Source organism: Meles meles, chromosome 7, assembly GCF_922984935.1.
Source record: "Meles meles chromosome 7, mMelMel3.1 paternal haplotype, whole genome shotgun sequence".
Taxonomy (NCBI): domain Eukaryota; kingdom Metazoa; phylum Chordata; class Mammalia; order Carnivora; family Mustelidae; genus Meles; species Meles meles.
In genome coordinates, this window is record NC_060072.1 from 145,292,699 (window position 1) to 145,307,561 (window position 14,863).

The window sequence follows — 14,863 nt, forward strand, 5'->3', positions numbered from 1 at the left end:
CCGTGGGATGAAGCCCCACAACTTAAAAACGATGCAACAAAAAGCGGGAGCAAACGGGAAATGGGATTTCGTGTAAATATGATTTTTCACCTCCATAAGGAGGCGTAAAAATATTTCGAGCTAACAAATCAAATATTAGGGCTCAAAATACACATCTTCCCACAAAGGAGCATAGAAGAAATATAATCAGCTAAAGTCTGGGGATTAGGAAAAGGGAGAAAAGAAAGAAATACGAGAGGGAATTAGTTAACTGACACTCTAAAGAAAGGGACGATTGAGGACATCAGGTAACCTCGTCCTTATGATCACAGACCCCAGGACTAGAACCGAACCTTTCCAGGGATCAGAACCAGACACACGACTGCAGAGTCAAGCAAGGGCACGAGCGAGCAGTCTGGAAGAGTCACAAAACCAAAGTGTAGCAAAGCAGCACCAAGAACCGAGGTGGAACATGCTCCGTGAGTGAAGGATGACCAGGCCGCGCTCTTCGGGAAACTGCGCCTCGGGGTCGGGGCACCGGCCCTGACCCCGCTCTGTCCGCACAGGAAGGCGCGAAGATACTCGCTCCGGGAGCTTGCAACACGAGAGCGGGAAAGACCCGCTAGGAACACACAAACATCAAGAAGTCAGGGATCACAGACTTACTGATTTCAGGGCAAAAAGCACTGCTCAAAAGATTTTTTTTTATAATCATAAGAGTTGCGATTCACAAAGAGGAAAAAATAGAGGAGTATCTATGCACCAAATATCATAACTTCATTATTCATAGCAAACACTACAGGAGATATAAAAAGAATAAAAAGCTGGAAATAATTGATGGTCTTTGCCAGACTAAGACCACAGGAGGTAAAAGAGCATAGAAAAGACCTAAAAATACATTCTATCCTATTATAGATATAAAATTAATATTAGATAGGTTATTAGTATAGTATATAGTTAATATTCAGTATATTGGATAATATATTAGCATATTAGTGATATATTACTAATAAAATAGTAATAGTAACATAATTAGTAATATATCACTAATATGTTATGAATTTATTGTGGTAGATCTAATATATTAAACTCTGTATCCTGAAACAGAGATTACAACTTTTCAAGTGACCTTGGAAGGAACATTCATGGTTGGCTATATTTTAGGCCACAGGCAAATCTTAATATATCCCAATACATAGAGCCATATGGATAATATTATATAATCACAATTCAATAAAACTAGGATTTAATGATAAAACAGAAAATAAAATATTCGTACTCCCTGGAAATCTTTAAAGGCTTACAGAACATTTGTATCAAAGAGAAAAACAAGAACAAAATAGAAAATACCTGTGAGAGTCTGAAAGTGAAAATGACAAATCCGAACCCATGGGATTTAGCTACACATTCCTAAGATCATGAATTTAAATGATCATATTAATTAAAGAGTTAGAATAAACAAAATGAACTAAGCACCTGCACAAGAAGGTAGAAATACAACAAAATATAGCGTAGAAAAGCAGAGGGATGTAATGAATAAAGATAAAAGCCTAAAATGATGGTGTGTAAAACAGAAAAATATAGAATTAAAAATAAACCGAGGAAAGAAATTAAAAATAGAGCTTCCCTATGACCCTGCAATTGCACTGCTGGGTATTTACCCCAAAGATACAGATGGAGTGAAAAGAAGGGCCATCTGTACCCCAATGTTTATAGCAGCAATGGCCACGGTCGCCAAACTGTGGAAAGAACGAAGATGCCCTTCAACGCATGAATGGATAAGGAAGATGTGGTACATATACACGATGGAGTATTATGCCTCCATCAGAAAGGATGAATACCCAACTTTTGTAGCAACATGGACGGGACTGGAAGAGATTATGCTGAGCGAAGTAAGTCAAGCAGAGAGAGTCAAGTATCACGTGGTCTCACTTATTTGTGGAGCATAACAAAGAACATGGAGGACATGGGGAGATGGAGAGGAGAAGGGAGTTGAGGGAAATTGGAAGGGGAGATGAACCATGAGAGACTATGGACTCTGAAAAACAACCTGAGGGTTTTGAAGGGGCAGGGGGTGGGAGATTGGGGAACCAGGTGGAGGGTAATAGAGAGGGCACGTATCGCATGGAGCACTGGGTGTGGTGCAAAAACAATGAGTACTGTTATGCTGAAAATTAATTAATTAAAAAAAATAAACTGAGGAGCTGATTGTTTGAAAGCAAATAGGTAAGCTCTTGGTTAAACAAGAAAACAAGAAGAAAGTACAAATACACCAAGTATGGAACCAAGGCAAATAGCTCCAGACACAGAGGAAAGGAAAGTTGTATTGAAAGAAGACTTTGTTGAGTTTTATCAAATATGTCAGAAAATCTGGACCAAGGAGCTAATTTGGAGGACAGTATAATTTCTTAAAATGGGCTTTAGACAAGTTATGGAATTTAAATAGACCAACTATCACAGGAGAAATCAGAAAGAAGATCCAAGTCCTACTGTCCAAAACAGTAGGTCCACAGGGGAATTTTACCAAACCCTTGGGGCCAGCAAATCCTGATGTGCTGTTCCAGGGCATAGAAAATGAAGGGAAGCTTGCTTCAAATTTCTTGTATGAGCCAGTACAGTAGTGATACCTATTAAATATATCCCAAAGAAAACTATGTCATTCCCACTTAAGACTGTCCAGTCAAAAATCCTAAATAAAATATAATATGGCATTAGTATTCTCATTACTATGAGGAGAGATCCTCAGTCCTAGGGTAAGTCCATTCCCAGAGATGTGGTGCTCAGCCCCAGCAAGAAGGGAAACATTCTGGCAGTAAGACAAACATGCTCAGGGCTGGAGTGCTCACTCCGTTGTTTTGAAGGAACCAGTCCTGGTTGGGGAGGGTTCATTTCCAGGGTTGGCTTGGAGACCCACGTTTGTGGGGGTCAGCTTCATCTTACGATTTTTTTTTTAATTTGACAGAGAGTGCATGAGCACAAGCAGGGGGAGCAGCAGAGGGAGAGGGAGAAGCAGGCTCCCCACTGAGCAGAGAGCCTGATGTGGGGCTTGATCCCAGGACTCTGGGATCGTGACCTGAGCTGAAGGCAGATGCCCAACCAACTGGACCATCCAGGCACCCCAATCAGCACCATTTTAGAGTTGAGTCATTCCTAACTCCAGATTGCTGGTTCAAACGTAATCAGGTTCAGGTTCAAGGTCACACATAGACCTGATTCTCAGATTCACAGTCAACTGTGGAATCCAAAGTCTTGTCCAAAGACATCGCTGCTTCTAGGAGCCTATGGTCAACCAGGTAGCATTTCAGCCTAGCAGGAGGAAGCATGGACCAGACATATTGCAGACTGCTAGAGGTAGGTAACATAACTAGAAAGAGATGCTCGGCACGAACAAGGATGTGTACAACTCTAGGGAACACACCCTTCCCAGAGGCAGGAGGATATGCAGGGACTGGGAGGCAGTCACACTGAATTCTCAGTGGAAGGAACGTTGGTCTAGACACGCAGGCAATGACTCAGCCCTGCAGGAGATTAGGATCTCCTTGGAGAGAGACAAGGTAGATGTGGGGCTCTCTGCACCCCCAGTCTGTGGCAGGAGGTGGGTAGACCAGATTGTAGAGACAGCCCTCCTCCCTGGGGGGTGGGGCTTCAGAGACCTGGTGAACAGATGAAATAGGTGTGAACAGATTTATTTGTCCCGGGCCTGGGTGAATTTTGAGAAGAAAACCCAAGCTGGGCCCATGATGGTCTGGGTACCTGTCAGGGCAGCCCATCAGCCGGCCAGCCAGCTGTTCTCTCCAGGTTCCTTCTTACTCTCTCCTTTTCTTATTTGTCAGTCTGCTATTTATTTGAATGCAACTATAGGACCACGAAGCTGCCATACGAATAAGCAAGCCTGTGTGATGTCTTAGTCTGTCTTCATGTCAGAAGAGGAAGGGAGTGCTCCAGGATCTCTTTTATAAGGGGATCAAGCCTGTTCATGGGGGCTCACACTCTCATGACCTCCTCACATCCCAGGGGGCCCACCTCCTAATAATGTCACTGGGGGATAGGATTCAACGTGTGAATCTCAGGAGGACACAAGCATTCTGTCTATAGCACCTGGTATTTTCCAGGCTATGTTAGAAGGAGCAAACCCTGTAGAAATCATTTGGATATCACTGAAATCCCACTGAGTGCCCAGAGTGAAAACTGAGCCGGACCGTGAGCACAGAATGAGCGTGACCTGTCGCTGGCAATGAGGGCCTGGAAATGAGGAAGCACATCTTCCCGTCCCACATCCTACAAAACCGGCACCAACAAGGAACCCAAGAGAGGCAGATTTCAACAAGGAAATAGATTGTTAACCGACTATGGTTAACCAACTCTTCCGGTTTTTTGACGAGTACTAAATCCGTGATCCGGAATCCGGCTTACTATTTGCTTCTACAACTGGCATTCTACTTACTTCCCTTCCCCTTAATCCTCAGGCAACATGGTGGAGAATTACATTTATCAGGTAATCCCCATAAAGATGGTTTGAGAAAGAAGCAGTGAGGGTGTCTTAGCCCAAGCTGCTATAACAAAATAGCACAGACGTTGATTTTTTGGTCCCCATGCCAGAGCTGTAAGTCCGAGTTCAAAGTGCTAGCAGATGTGGTTGCTGGCGACAGGGCTCACTTGGTGGTGGGTAGGCCCTGCCATCTTGCCGTGTGACGGAGAGAGAGCTCGGATCCCTTTCTCTTCATACAAGCATACGACTCCCATCTTGGGCGCCCCAGCCTCCCGACCTCATCTAAACCTAATTGTCTCCCAAAGACCCGACCTCCTAATAGCAACATCCGGGCAGAGGAGGCTTCAGCACCTGCATCCGGGGACACACCAACACGTCGTCTCCCACAGAGAGTGAGCAAAGAACCACACTTCTCAGGGGCATGGAAAACTTCTGGAAGCTGCCTTTTCGGGAGAGTGAGTGAGGCAGGAGGAGGAAGCCTGGGCTGGCTCGCCTGCTGTCTGTGTCCTCGAGTGTGGTGTGGGGCAGGCGTGGGGGCTGAAGTCCCATGGAGGTTTCCAGGAGGGAGACAGAGGCAAGAGTAACCCGGTAGTGAGAGAGGACAAGACGGTAGCCTGTTCTCTCACAGGAACCACAGAGCGGGTGGGGAGTGGCCTCCACACTAGAGTCTGAGAAACTGAGAATCGCCGTGTAGAATACGGCAGCCGTATGCCCTTCAAAGGAAGATCTGCTAATGGTCTTTTATTTTTCTGGGTTGATGTTTCTAGAGGCAGGTTCACTAGCCTTCTGTTACCTCACACGTAAACCAGGCAGGGGAAGGGAGGGACTGGCTTTATTTGGGTAACACTTGGACAGTTCTGTGGGGTTGTATACAGTAGGCCCTGAACAGCATGGGGGGAGGGGCGCCAACCCCACCCGCGCCTCCCACAAGTCGGAAATCCGCATGTAACTTCGGACTCCCAGAAAACTTAACTTCAAATAGCCTCCTAGTGACCGGAAGCCTTACTGATCACATAACCAGTCGATTAACGCACACCTTATATGTCGTATGTATTCGAGGCTATGTTCTTCCAGTAAAGCAAGCTAGAGAAAGCAAAACGTTATTAAGAAAACCATAAAAGGGACACCTGGCTGGCTCAGTCAGTAGAGCAAGCGACTCTTAATCTCGGGGTCATGAGTTCAAGCCCCATGTTGGGTGTAGAGACCACTTTTAATGAATAAATAAATAAAATCACAAGGACTAGAAAATACATTTACAGTACTGTACTGTATTTATCAAAAAAAAAAAAATCCACGTGTAAGTGGGCTCATGCAGTTCAAACCTGTGTTGTTCAAGGTCAGGGGCATTATCCCTTTTCCAGATGACCCTTCATGAGGTGAAATGACTTTGTCATGGGCACAGTTAGCAGGCAGCACAGCCAGCCACCCCTTGTTGGAGACTGTCCTCTCTCAGCGGCACCAAGAGAAAAGGGAGTCTTGGGCTAAGCTCTCAGGCCGACTTAAAATGTAGTTCCTGGACAAGGAGAGTGGAAGTCATTGATGACATAGGATGTTCATTGAACATTTCAAAAGAAAATGACCCTACAGAGGGCCTCTGATAGTCTCTGGCTCTCTACCAAGCTCTGAGCAGGGGAAGGGCCCTGAAAACAAACGCAGAGTCTGGGCTGGATCTCTCCACCCCGATCGAGGCATGGAAGGGTGCACAGAAACCCTGAGTCCGAGGTACGGAGTTCTCAGGACCCTCCGAGTGGACCTGCTGTCTCCCAAGCCTCCCTAATTGGCCAGACGTGCCTGGTTTCCTTCTGGAGTTCTGTGCATTTCCCAATCATGACAACACACATTTACAGACACCTTTTTGGCTTATAGACCACAGACGTGATCACCTCCATTGTTGAGGAGGTCAAAGAAATCTTCTTTCCCTCATTGCCGAGTGTATTAGAAACTTCATTCTTTCTTCCACTCCTGTCAAAAGTAACTGATATGACCTTTATTTTACAAACGGAGAATCGGCATCTTCATGGGATCGAGGAGGATAGCCTGGGCCATGCAACGAGCAGGCAAGATAAATAAATTGTGGAGACTCAGAAGAGGGGCAAGACAAGAGGCTTGTCTTGGGGTGGAAGATAGGGGCAGGGAGGATAGTCCAGGATGGAGAGCAGTGTTCAGCAGGCCGGAGGGCAGGAGGACAGAAAGCGAGTGGTAGAGTTCATCGAAAACTGGAGATCAGCACGACAGATGTTCTAGAAACACGGGAGATGAGGGAGATGCTTGGGCTGGCTGGCAACTCGGGACAACAGAGATGGGGGAGGGCCAGGAGGTGAGGAAACAAGGGCCTGAGTGCACTGGAAGGAAATAGTTGGTAAATTGACAGTTTGATCAAAATTATAATTTGACCAAAAATAATAACTCCCAGGGGCACCTGGATGGTACGGTCAGTTAAGCACCCCACTCTTGGTTTCTGCTCAGATCATGATCTGAGGGTTGTGAGGCCAACCCACCCCTGCACAGGGCTCCACAATCAGCACGGAATCGGCTGTCTGCCCCTCCCCCGATGCGGGCGCTCTCTTTCCCTCTCTAAAAAAAAAAATTAAAATAATAATAATCCCCAGGGACTTCATGTGTAGCTACCAAAGATACCTTTGGTCTACCACAGAGGATGACTTCTGTTGACGTTTATATATCTCTAAGCAGTTTTGTCCATTTTGTAGAAACTTTTTTTTTCCCCTGCCTTTTTCCTCAAGTCATTCTCTACAGCTGTTTCTGCCCCGCAAAGTTTGTAACAGTGACAATCTAGAAACAAAGTACGTGGGGCGCCTGGGTGGCTCAGTGGTTTAAGCCGCTGCCTTCGGCTCAGGTCATGATCTCAGGGTCCTGGGATCGAGTCCCACATTGGGCTCTCTGCTCAGCGGGGAGCCTGCTTCCCTCTCTCTCTCTCTCTGCCTGCCTCTCTGCCTACTTGTGATCTCTCTCTGTCAAATAAATAAATAAAATCTTAAAAAAAAGAAACAAAGTATGTAGTCAATAATAAAGACTCAGTAAAATTCAGATATGTTGGGTGACAATTTATAAGGAAGGATCCCATTTTTGTTTTAAAAATAAGTAAATATAATACAGCGAAAGCATCTAAGGGTTATTTGCCAATCTGAGTTTCTCCAGATAGGTGGGATCACAGTAACTCTTTATTTATATTTTTTGCTTGTTTGGATGTTTTCCTAGTAAAAGATTTTACAGGTTTGTAGAATTTTCTGAATTAAAAAAATTTTTATTTTATTTTTTTAATTTGTCAGAGAGAGAGAGAGAGAAAGAGCACATGCTAGCGAGCACAGGCAGACAGAGTGGCAGGCAGAGGCAGAGGGAGAAGCAGGCTCCCTGTCGAGCAAGGAGCCTGATGTGGGACTCGATCCCAGGATGCTCGGATCATGACCTGAGCCGAAGGTAGCCGCTTAACCAACTGAGCCACCCAGGCGTCCCTAAAAAACAAATTTTAAAAAAGATTTAATTTATTTGAGAGAGGGAGAGAGCGAGTGCCAGGGGAGGAGCAGAGGCAGAGGGAGAAGCAGACTCCGTGCTGAGCGTGGAGCCCAATGCAGAGCGAGATCTCAGGACCCTGACATCATGATCTGAGCTGAAACCAAGAGTCAGGCGCTTACCCGACTGAGCCACTCAGACACTGCTTAAAAAGCAATTTTAAATTTGTTTTCTATCAACTGATGTTTGTTCTGTTTGTTCGACTAGATTTTTCATAAGTTTTTAATTGTGTTGATTAGTTAAAAACTAACTCTTTTAATAAGAAATTTACTTTTTAAAAAAAACATAACAATTTTGTGCACATTTTATGACTTTCATGTAGATATTTTTTAGATGCTGAGTTTCCATATGCATTCACCTAAAACAGCCAATAAAACTATGAATTGTCAGGGGGCCTACGTGGCTCAGTCTGTTAATTTTTCCACTCTCGATTGTGACTCAGGTCATGATCTCAGGGTGGTGGGATCAAGCCCCACTTCGAGCTCTGTGCTCAGCATGGAGTCTGCTTGTCCCTCTCCTCCTCACTTTCCCCAACCCTTTCTCTATCTCCAAAATAAATAAATAAAATTTTCAAAACAAAAACAACAACAAGGATGAACTGTCTTTGTCACTTTCCAACACTGAGTTTCCCATTCTTCAAGCAGCCAGATCAAGAGCTTGATCTGTGAGCCAGTGACTCGGTGGGGGTCTGTTATCTTCTCCATCGTGTCGTTTGGTGCCATCCCCACAGTGCGTGGGCAGAAGCAAGCCTTGCTCCAGAACTTTGATCATGAGTACAGCTTTGAGTGGCAACCTTAATGTGGTCCTCAGTGTGTGATCGGGTCATCAAAACCAGATCAATGGCTTACGTGGCAGGATCGGGAAATGAGTTTATCTATGATCAGAGGGTTTCGAGGGATTAGTAACCCTTTTAAGTTATGCTCTTCCTTTGTGGAGAAAAGCACTGCAGAGAGGAGTGATGACTGCCCAGCATGGAGGTAAGACATCCTTAGAACTGTAGAGAGCCAGTGCTCACCTAGGCTGGGAATTTTAATGTAAACCGTCTTTTTTTGATCTTGAAATACCCCTGGAGACAGGTGTTGTTATGAACCTCTCCAAGAGGCCAAGTCATGTGCTGAAGTTACAGTTAGTAACCGGCTGGACTGCGGTGAGAGCCCAGGTCTGTAGGACTCTGTTGAAGGTTAGCACACTTTTTATTAGATTAAGCTGCTCCTGACCAGAAGGCAGTTTAACGAAGAGCAGGACAAATATGGCTCCTGTGCTCTACAGTTTATGTTACTCTACAGTTTCGTCTCCACATTCCATTGGAACGCTCCCGTTCTTCCCGCCGGCAGGGATAAGGGATGCCTCTTATCCAGCACTTCCTATGTAGCTGGCCCTGAGCAGAGTGGTTTGCATATGTTATCTTTATTTATTCATCATAAGAGCCCTGGAAGAAATGGTGGCCAAGAGAAATTATTTGCCCCAGGTTCTAAATATAGGAACCCAGACTATATTGGACTATATTTGGGAGACTGACTCCCAAACCTGTTCTCTTCAACTCTATGCCTTACACCACTCATCAAAGACACACAGAGACCAAGCTCACTACAACATACTGTGTCTCTATAGCAAAAAAGGTTTTTAAGTCTGAGGTCATGTTTTATTTCTAACAATGAATGAGGACTTACAATTCTTGGATGCCTCCTTAGATTTTATTGAGTTCCATCTTGGAATTTCTGAGCCCAGTTTCTTAGAAATTCATCCAAGATCAGTATTGTGGTTCAGAAAGTAGGAACTTTATCTAACACTGAATATCAAAGCCAAGGCTGAACAACCCTCCCGTTTTAAAAGGGAAAGGCACAGTTAGTGCTGCTCTTTAATGTTCTCAGATGTCTACCTAAAGCCTCAGATGGGTCAGAAATAGAAGCACAAATTCCATCTTTACGAAGAATGCATTTCTGACTCTGGACTCTGGGGAAGGATTGCTAAATGCAGGCAAGGAAAAACAGCTCCTGGCAGCCCACCACCCCAGATCCCAAAGGAACACAGCTCTCCGGAGTAAACGGCTTACACCTACGAGCAACACCAACATTCCTTTATCGAACTGGTAGAAATGAAACACAGGAGCAGCAGAGGAAGCGGGGTGGCCGAGGAAAAGCACTTTTGCAGGAAGCTGTCTGTAACTGAGGCAGGATGGAGGAAGAAAGCGCAACTGTGAGTCCCCTTACGCCACTGACGGAGAGAAATACAGGTTAACAGAAAAGAACAGACGCCAACACACACTCCCCGTGCCTACGAAGTTTAGCTACTCCGGACGACGACCCCAGGATATTTCCTACCCAAGCCTCCTGCAAAGGTCTTGTTTAAAAAGGACTTGACTCACTGAAATTTTGAGAAAAAATGGAAAATGTTTCCAACACAGATCCATACCAAGTCATACCAAGAAAAAAGGGAAGAAAATAAAATTATCTGAGAAAAATATTGCACCATCACGGATAAGTCCTGGGACCAAACATACAGCCATGAATCTTTAAAAAGTAATGAAGCTTTGGCCTCTGTAAATAGAAACTCAAAGCAGAGATACCAGGGAAGATAGGATGTGGGAATAAGAGGTAAAACCTAGGCTGCTTGTGCTCAGGAAATTAGTGCAAGGGTTTCAGTGGAAATGGGACATCTGATAACAGAGCCAGCTGAAAACACGGCAAGGCTGAGAAAAGTCAGCAAACCTAAACGGACTTGAGCAGAGCTGTAGCTTCAGAGTGCTGTCTGGGTGAATGGCCTCATTGGCCGTGAGGCGGCCAGTGTTTGAGAAGTTCAAGGAAGTAAGAGCTGTAAGGACGATGAGATGGTGTCTAAGTCCGTTCGAGCTACTAGCACAAAATGCCATTGGCTGCGTGCCTTATAAAGAATAGGAATTGATTTGACACCGTTCTAGAGGTTGGTAAGTCCGAGATCAAGGTGCTGGCAGGATCAGGGTCTGATGAGAACCCATTTCCTGGTTCATTGACGGCCATCTTCTCGCTGGGTCCTCATATGACAGAAAGGGCAGGGGAGCTCTCTGGGGTCTTCTTTATATAGACACTAACCCCATTCATGAGTGCTCTCTCATGACCCAGTCACCTCCCAAAGGCTCCACCTCCTAAAATCATCCCCTTAGGGGTGAGGATTCCGACATATGAATTTGGGGGGTATGGCGATACAAACATCTAGACCATAACAAATGGCTATTCTTAGGTTACACTGTTTTGTTTTGTTTTGTTTTGTTTTGTTTTTACAAAGAACAAATAAAAGCCTGTGGGCATTTAATAGGGAACTGAAAGCCAAGTCTGAAAGCCAGAGAAATTCCCTAGTAACTTACAAAGGGGCTCTCCTGAGTCAGTAAAAAGGAGAACATTGAAACCTCTGCCCAGCTAGCATTTCCCCTTGTTTTAAGACAATACAAACACCTTTTCTCCACAGCACAGAATCATTTCCCTATGCCCCTCCCCCCACCCCCCAGCCATTGCTCTCTACGTAGGGTTAAGAAGCAGCGTAATCCTGCCACGGCTTTTCCCCCTAGGGATGTCATATTCCAGGAACCATCTCCATAAGTCTTCAGGTCAGCGTTGCATGGCTGCCTGTCCATCCACCCTGCTTATTGTGACCATTGTGCCTCCTCATCCCAAACTCCCTTTCCCCTTGCCTTCTGATGAGTAAGAACTGGCACCTAGCTTCTATTACAGACCCCCCCACCATTGCTATGAAAAAGCCCAGCTGGGTAGCCAGCAAGGGTACTACTCAGTTTGTAAACATCGTTAGAAATGAAGGATGATTGAGCAGGTGGCTGAGGGCGGTCATCCTCATGAAAATTCATCATTCCTTGCCCAATTTCCAGACCTGAGCCAGTTATCACACCCAGGACCCATCAACAGATGAGGAGGCTCATTTGCCAGGAAAAAGGCAACACCTTTGCAAGTACACATCATAATAATTCCCCAGTCCTTTACCCAAGGGACCTGTGGCCCTTTACTTAGGCAACTGCTCTAGGGAAAGAGCAATACCAAAAAAATTTGAGGATTATTGTTCACATGGACACCTGGAGTCCTGAAGAGTTACCATGCCCCCTCGTGCAAGTTGGGGTATAAGAGAATCGATAATAAATGGAATCCTGACCGAAGTCCACCTTCATGGACCCACCCAGCGACCCATTTTCCCAGTTGAATGTGCAGTTGAAATTGATGTACTTGGGAACTGGCATAGTCCCACCTTGGTTCCTTGGCCTATGCATGAGGGTTATTATTGTGGGAAAGGTGGAAAAAAGTTTGTGAAGCTCTCTCCTCCCGGATCAAGGTAGAAAACAATACCACAGCCCAGGGAACGGGAAGGACAGCAAAGATAAATGCCCTGTTTAAGGATCTAAAGCAGGAGTTGGTAAATATTTTAGGTTTTTCAGACCATTCGGTCTCTATCTAGCACAACACTTGTCTTTGCTGTGACAGCAAAAAGCAGCTATGGAAAATATGTCAATGAAATAACATTTCTGAGTTCGAATAAAACTACTTATAGACACTGAAATGTGAGTTTCATATAATTTCCATGTGTCATAAAATATTCTTTTGATTTTGTCCATCCATTTAAAAATGTAAAAACCATCTTTAGCCTGCTGGCTTTATGAAACGGGCGGTAGGTCAGATCTGGCCCTTGGGCCAAAACTTGTGGACCCCTGATGTAAATGATGCAGGGTGGGTGTGCACATCGTATTTCTTTTAAATTCACCAGTCTGACCCTGGAAAACATCATGCAGATCCTGAAAAATGATAGTAGATTTCCCTTAAGTCAACCACATAGAAACCCCAGTTGCAGCTGCCACAATAAATACGGTATTTTTGCCGGAGCAGATTAAGGTAGCCTCAGAGGCATAGCAAGTGGCCAATGAGTTGTTTCCAATTCAATCAGGGCTAGTTATGAGAAACAACGATCCACATTTACTGTTTTGCCCCACGGCCGTGTTAACTCTCCTGCTACCTGTTATAATTCAGGAAGAGATCTGAGTGGCTGAGACATTCTGCAGAACCTCCCATGCCTCTGACGACATAGTGGTGATGATGGTGATGATGACGGCGATGGCGGTCAGTTAGCCAACGTATTTTGCCGATCAGGCCAGATAAGCAAGAAATGGCAGGCCTGCAGGAAGACTTTGTAAGACGCATGAGCCACAGAGAGTGGGAGATAAACCCTAAAAATATTCTGGAGCATTCTATAGATTCAGACAAACGCATAAGGAAGATGGAATAAAGAATATGGTAGTATAGCTACCACTATAGTACCGTACAGAGTAGTTTCACTGTCCTGGGGTCTCCTGTGCTCCGCCCACTTCATCCTGTTCCCCACCCCAGCCCCGGGAAACCACTGATGTTTCTACTGTCTCCATAGTTTTGCCTTTCCCAGAATGTCACAAAGCTGGAGTCATACAGTAGGAGCTTTCTCAGACTGGCCTCTTTCACTTAGTCATATGCTTTTAAAGGTTCCTCCACGTCTTTTCACGGCTTCTTAGCTCATTTCTTTTTAGTGCTGAATAATATTCCGTTGTCTGGATGGACCACCTACTGGTGGACATTTTGGTTGCTTCTAAGTTTTGGCGATTATAAATCAAGCTGCTATAAAATATTTTTTTGTGCGGGTTTTTGTGTACACATAGCTCTTCAACACTTTTGTGTAAATACCAACAAGTGTGATTGCTGGTTTGTATGTAAAGTAAATATGCTTTTGTAAGTGTGAGTCTTGGCAGGTTATGTCTTTCAAGAAAGTGGGCATAAAATCTGTGGGCATAGAGCTATTGTTAATACTCCTCTTCATGTTGGTAGTGATGTCCCCTTTCATTTCTGATATTGAATTTTTTGTCTGCTCTCTTTTTTTCTTAGCCTGACTAGAAGCTTGTTGATTTTATTGATCTTTTCAAAGAACCAGCTTTTGCGTTCGCTGATTTCCTGTTTCAAACTTCGTTGGCATCTGCCCTAATTCTTACCATTTTTTCCCCCTTCTGCTTATGTTAGCCTCGGGTTGCTCTTCTTTCTTGACATTCCTAAGGCAGAAACTTACACGGCCGATTTTAGATCTTTCTTCTTTTCTAATATATTCACTCAGTATTGTAAACGTCTCTCAAAGCACTGTTTTCTTGGCATCCCACAAATTTTGATAGGTTGTGTTTCCATTTTTACTTGGTTCAGAATATTTTTGAAATTTCTCCTTTCACCTCTGTGCTATATAGAAGTGCGTGGCTCAGACTCCATATATTTTGGGGGGGATTTCCAGTTATCCTTCCGTTACTGATTTCTAGCTTGATTCCATTACGGTGTAAGAGCAGCGCTGTATGATTTCTATTTTTTTTAATTTGTAAAGATGTGTTTCATGGCCTATAACAGGATCTATCTTGGTGAATACTTCATGTGAGCTTGAGAAAAATGTGTATTCTGCTCTCGTTGACTGAAGTGGTCTATACATCCAGTACACCCAACTGACCGAAGGTATCATTAAGTTCAGCTAGGTCCTTGCTGGTTTTCTGCCTGCCGAGTCTGACCACTTCTGAGAGAGAGGAGTTGAAGTCTGTAACTGTGAGAGCGGTTTCATCTATAAACCTCACAGTTCTATTAGTTTTTGGCTCACATAGTTCTGATGCTACTATTGGGGCATGCACGTTAAGAATCGTTACATCTTCTTGGGGAACTGGCCTCTTCATCATTCCTTCTTTGTCCTGATAACTTTCCTTGCTTTGCAGTCCGCTCCGTCTGAAATTAAGACAGCTACTCCTGGTTTCTTCCAGTTACCGTTAGCGTGGCGTACTCTTCTCCATCCGTGTACTGCTCGTCTGTAGGGGTCCTCGCATTTAAAGTGGGCTTCTTACAGACA